At 36.1% G+C, this 6,546-nt stretch overlaps 1 long non-coding RNA gene across 1 annotated transcript; it reads right to left on the reverse strand.

The window, feature by feature from the left end:
* Positions 1-944: 944 nt before the first annotated feature.
* On the reverse strand, positions 945-6,243 carry LOC134304143 (uncharacterized). The gene is made up of 2 exons (XR_010007767.1): positions 6,155-6,243; positions 945-3,661 (listed from the first exon to the last, which is right to left on the reverse strand). It is a non-coding gene; the product is annotated as an uncharacterized LOC134304143 (long non-coding RNA).
* Between the last annotated feature and the right edge of the window lie 303 nt (positions 6,244-6,546).

Genomic DNA, 6,546 nt, shown 5'->3' on the forward strand with positions numbered 1-6,546 from the left:
ATTTAATAGCATTTAAATAACACGTCTGTTTAAAAGAAAATATTCCGTTTTAAGAAGCACCAGCATTGTAGAAGGATATTAAAAGTAAAGTCAATTTTCAATGCTGATTTGGCTTAATAGTGTTGGTCAGTCTGTATCATATTCTTGAAATGATAAAGTATTGCAAAGGAATATCTTTGAAATTCTTCCTCATAATGTTAAGGTTGCTATATTTTGGTTTTTCACTTGTCAGGGAAAATTAAGAGAGAAAAAAGCTTATTATTATCGTGCGTGTGATATATATCATTTACGTGACCTGCGTATCACGTTACCACTGTGTGTTGTACGTCACTGAGCTGATATGTGCATCAGGTGAGCAGCGGGTAACGGCGTGTTATGTTTAAGTGTGATGCTCCAGGATTAAGCAATAAAGACAAACACGTTCTCCACATAACTAGTGTCATTTGTATTTCGTGGTTAAGTACAAAACATAACAATGCGGGTCTTCGTGATGTAATTCTACATGGCACTTACTGCCTGTATAGGTAAATTTTTCCTGTATAGAATTTGCGTTAACGGCACTATTTTTTTTTATCGCGTTAAATTGAGATTGCGTTAATGCGTTATTATCGCGTTAACTTCGACAGCCCTAAAAAATAATAATAAAAAAACACAATAACAAAACCATAACAAAACCATCTGTAAAATATATAAATGATAAACCAGGATTATTGCATTGATGTGGATTTTAAAAGTTATTTCATGATTATTTATCTGCAGTAGTAGTGTGGATGCTGCACAGGTGTTTAGTGTCCCAAGATATAAGTAGGTAAATGTGGGAGCATGTCTTGCCCTGTTGATGGAATGGTGCTTTATCCAGGATCTCGTGTTTTTGGGTGGTGTCACCCCCCACCTGACGCTGATCAAGATAAAGCTGTACGTTAAAATGAATCAATAAAAGGATAAATGATTTTAGAATTTTATTGTTCTCTTTATAACATAAACTTAACTGTGGATACCATTAGCAGTTTTTTTTAACAAACCACAAAAACTATAAAAGAAATATACTTATTAAAGATTATGATCATCTAGATGACCCGATCCAGGATCAGTCATTTTTACCAGCATATATGTAAAAGTAAAACATACACACTAAACAAGACGGAACAAAACTTGCTGTTTTATATGCATAAGAAAAAAAACACTTTACTGATGTGCAGAACATTAGCATGTTGTATATGAATAGAAAGAAGCATTAATCTATTTCTGCTTTAGAAACAGAAGTCAGTTACTGTTACTTCACCTCAGTGGTCAGTACATTCAAGAACAACAAATACACAATATTTATATTTAAGACCGGACTATGTATTGTAAAACACTGACCGATCCAGATCTGAAAGGCCATAACAAATAACTATAACAATTGTTTAGTCCCAAACCTGCGATTTTACTCCTTCTGAACAACAAAACATAAGGCAACAGTCTTCAGAGATTTGTCTTACACAAAAAACTCGCACATTTAAATACTTTTAACACTGAAACTACCAAATAAATCGATTAAACCATCAGAAAAGAGAGAAAGAAAAAATCAGAGAAAGAAAAATTTCAAGTAAACATTTTTCCTCCAAATCTTTCAATAATTACACATGCACTTAAAGTAGAACGCTAAAGATGCTACAAACAAAAATCTTTTAATGCTACACTAGGATATCACTGATATAACAGTCTATAATCATCAATGACAGAACTAATGACATTTTTGGTATTTTTCTGAGATAGTTATGAGCATTTAGATGTAAAACAACCACCTGTTTAATGTGGAGTTTGGTGTAAACTACCAGCTAGCAGTAGAGAGAGCCATGTTATTTACATTCCAATCAAAGCCATATTTCGGTTCACAAAAATTCAACAGTTTTGCTTCTGTTCTGAATAAAATCAGCATGCAAAACCTGGTGAACCTGGCCTAATCAATATCACTGACAAACAATACTAACCACATTGTTGTGTTAACCTTAGAGGTGCTTAACATTGTAAAAAAAAAGTAGATCCTAAGCTTAGCAGTGTAGTTACACATATTTTGTACAATACTACCCAACCTGACTATAAATGTTTAAATGAAAATGTATTAACAGTCAACAGTGACTCACAAAGTTGGATTTAATGAATTTAAGGAATTACCTTTGTGCTATCTATTTATGGATGTCAGGTTAGCTTAGCTAACTTCTCCAGAAGGCTGGCAATAGAGCCATACAGGCAACAAACTATGCAAGTTCTACATTTAATGTACATGTAGGTGTTAATTTTGGCCAATAAAATATTCTCAGAATAAAAAAGTTCAAATTCATTCTCAAATAACTTTATAAATTTTAACTGTGGATAAAAGGCTGCATTGCAAATTGTGCCAAAATGCTGTTTCCTATTTTGAATACATGAAAGGGAGTATGTTTTATTAACCTGTTCATAATCTTACATTAACCAACACTAATCTTTAGCTAATTAGTTCATTCTAAGGTCAGATAATGTAACATTCTGATTGGTTTTACAGTTTTATTTTTGCCTGAATTGGTTGTAATAATAAACTGGTGATTTTATTAACTTTAATAAATACATTTCTATTTTCGTCATGGTCCTCACATGCTACACATTAGCATGTTCTCAATAAAGCGTATTTAGTGTCATGATTTTAATCCCCTTACTCGTATCTTTACCGTTGTAGTCACAGACATCACCCTTAAAACCGGTGACAGAACCAACATCAGGCTCACCCGTGTGGTCGAGTTTATAAATGTCTTTTACATCATTAGCTTTACTGTTATGTCCATAATCATTACGCTTCTTATTCTGTCCACCACTATCCGTGTGCAAACCGGCTTCGTTTCTGTCACCATTATCTGGCCTGGCATCAGTATGATCAGTCTTACTTTCAGAGTCACTAATCCCTTCCAGCTTTACATCTTGATTTGATCCAGCTGTAGCCGTAACGTTGGGTTCCTTTACTGAATGTGACACCGGCAACCCCATACCGCCCTCGACATAAATCAAAGATGGTCTTAAATACACGTCCAGTATTCTTCTAATGGTGGAATCACAAACGTGGATGTTTGATGAAGCAAGCGTGGCCTGCAAGTCCCTGGCGGTCATACAGGGGTTTTTAATGGCTTCCTGGATGATTTCTCGCCTTGCCGTTGGAGAGATTTTTGGTGGGCGGCCACTTCTGGGAAGGGTCAAGACTGTCCCGTACCGTTTCCATTTGTGCACAATGGATCGGATCGTAGACTTCTGGAGACCCAAAGCTTTGGCAATAAGTTTGTAGCCTTTGCCAGACTGGTGAATCTCGATGACCTTTCTGCGCATGTCTTCTGAAATTTCTTTGGACCGCGGCATTGTGGCACAAATCTGAAACAACTGGTCCAAAACAGATGAACAATATCCTAACACCAAATTTTAATTATTCTTACAGCTCAAGATACCCGTTACCTTTTCAACACTTGGACAACTTTAGGATCCTTTATTTGTCCTGCTTAATAACAATGCACATGTCCCAAATTCTTTTTAAATACCGAGGAACTGGAAGTGGCTCTTGGAAAGGCAATGAACTGTTCACTCACGGGAGATGCAACCAAACATTTATCTGCAGCAGATTCTGATCTGGATGTCAACGGTTGTAAACCAAACAGCATCACTGCGAAAACAGAAACATGATTATTTATATTTAAGCAAATTAATGATCTTTTTAATGAAGAACTTGCAGCAGCAGCAAAAACAACATAAGCTCACCATCTAGTGAAGCATCTTTTAGTGACTTGAAATGTTAATTTAACTTAGCAACCCAATTTTTTCAAACTCGTTCTTAATACAGTAATGAGAAAAAAATATTTGTGTTATATATGTGTCTTTTTTTTTGTAAACCTGTCACACTTTATAGTTTCGAATCTTTAAACAACATGGATTATACTACAAAATAACTAAGCACTAGACAGCAGCCCTGTACAATTTAATGTAATAGAACTTTTTTCAGTAAATGCCTTAACAAGCACATTTTAATGTGATCTAAATAAATTTAAGAAAAGATGAAAAAAAGGAATAAAACCATATCAGTCTGGAATGAGTTACAAAGCCACTTCTTAAGCTTTGAAAGTCCAAGGAACCACTAAATCCAACTTAAAAAGACTTAATTTACCAATAAATTACCTACCAAAATGCACCCAAGAGTGTCCTAACGTCCAATTCACAAAGTTACAAAAGAACCCAAACCAACATCTATGAAACACAGTCTTAACTCCTGTCAAATGAGATCAGCTCCCATTATTCCAATTTTAAAAAGAGACTGGGTAGAGTCAAAGTCATTACTGTGGCAGGAAGTTAAACAGTTCATGCTTGAAAGCACTCCAGTGACGCAGAGGAAAATCAACTTGCAAAGACGATTTGGCCAAAAATTCATCCACAGACTGATCTCTGGTGACACAACCATGCATCACTTAAGTTAGGGATCCTGCATTGTATAACTTCTTTTTCCCATCAAATACGAGATCTTGAACTACATTTAGTGTTACTTTATGTTGTCATTGTCTAATATTACGTTTTTCAGTAGATCTAAGACCTTAATTGCAAAAAAATCTACTTTAACTACTTTAAAACACTAAATTATCTACCAGAATGAATTGATTTCTAAAAGATTTAAAACATACAAAACCAGACCCGAATTCTTTGCTATTTATATAGTAAATACAGCATATTTTTAGAGTAATATAACTTCTGTAATAGGGTATATGGTTGTGTATTTGCCACCTTCTGGATTTCCTCTATTTTTGCAAATTTGTCAGACCAAATGGTTTCAGATCCTCATACAAACCACGAGAAAACAGTAAAGCAAAGCTGTTTAAAATGATCATTTCACTGATTGAAGGAAGATGGTTTGGTAGCAATAACAGCAACCAATAGTTTTTAATAACTGGAAAGGACACAGAGGTTTAGGGTCCTGCCAAATAATTTTAGTAGGCTCAGGACTGGATTATTGAGCATGCATCAAGAGGTTTGTTCGGTCATTTAAATACGACTGAACTATAATTTAAGATTACTGACTTGCAACCTCAGGACTATTAATCTTACAGGATCTTAACCTGTAAAAGTGTCTTGTTAAAGCACTACTAATTTAGTCCTGAGGAAGAACATTTACATTTTCGCATTTAGCAGATGCCCTTATCAAAAACGACTTACAGTAGTGTGACGGTGAACAGTCTGAGCAAATTAGGGTTATTTATTCATTTATTAGGATTTTAATGTCATGTTTTACACTCTTCGGTTACATTCATGACAGGACAGGTAGTTACTGTTATACAAGATTTATCAGTTCAAATCTTTTAATATCAACACAGTCCTGGACAATTTTGTATCTCCGGTTCACCTCACTCGCACTTGCATGTCTTTGGACTGTGGGAGGAAACCGGAGCTCCCGGAGGAAACCCACACAGACACGGGGAGAACATGCAAACTCCACACAGAAAGGACCCGGACCCAGGACCTTCTTGCTGTGAGACGACAGTGCTACCCCTTCAACTGAGGGTTAAGGGCCTTGCTCAAGGGCCCAACAGCAGCAACATGGCAGTGGTGGGGCTCAAACCAGCGACCTACTGATTACTAGTGCAGTACCTATTAGGCTACAACTGCCCTGAACATCATGTATTTATCATGCTTAAATCAATTTGATGATGATAGCAGGAGTGTTTTAAGTAATTACATAGACAGTCTAAAAATCTAGGCAGCAATAAATCTGTTATATATATTCTGCACCTATAAACTATATATATTTATTTATATTTAGTCTCCAATCTGTACTGCAGTTTTAGGCCAAACTGTTTCCTACTGCAGTGTTAATGATTTTCCTGATTTAATGTAACAGTCACTCATTAACTCGATTTGCTTCAGATTAATCACAACTGCTGCAGAAATAAAACCCAGCATGTTTATTTTATCAACAGGGCCACGTTTAGCAGGACAATACTTGAATAAATGCAACAAAAACCAGTTGAGTGGTTAAAAGACTCCCTTGCGAAGTAATGTAGTTCAATTGCTCTTTGTTGGTGTATTCACAGACATAGCGAGCTAATCCGACTAGCTAGTTAGCGCTGCATAAACGAGTGAGTATACTTCCGGGATACAACTATCAGCAGCTTACCTGGTGTGTTACAGCACCCCGTCCTCGATGACTAGTTATTCTGGTCGAGTCCGAAAGGTTAAGGTGGCAGCGACAAAACTGTTAACCAGACCCTGTATGGAGTTGATCTGTTCGTGCATGTCAATGGTGCGCCGAATTTGCGCAGGCTTCAACACTACCGTGCAGTTTTTGTTCTTCTCCTGCTTTTACCACTGGGGTTCAGTGTGTAGGATCAGCGCCCCCTTCAACAAGACCCGAGGCTGTTATTCAACTGCTGTGTTGGAATATGTGATCATTCATATTCATTTGTGCTGCCATGTAAAAATAATAATAAAAAAACACAATAAAACGACTTATTCTACTATTTAAATGTACACACACTGTTGTGATGAATATTGTCTTTCTTTTATATT

This window comes from Trichomycterus rosablanca, chromosome 27, assembly GCF_030014385.1.
Source record: "Trichomycterus rosablanca isolate fTriRos1 chromosome 27, fTriRos1.hap1, whole genome shotgun sequence".
Lineage (NCBI taxonomy): Eukaryota > Metazoa > Chordata > Actinopteri > Siluriformes > Trichomycteridae > Trichomycterus > Trichomycterus rosablanca.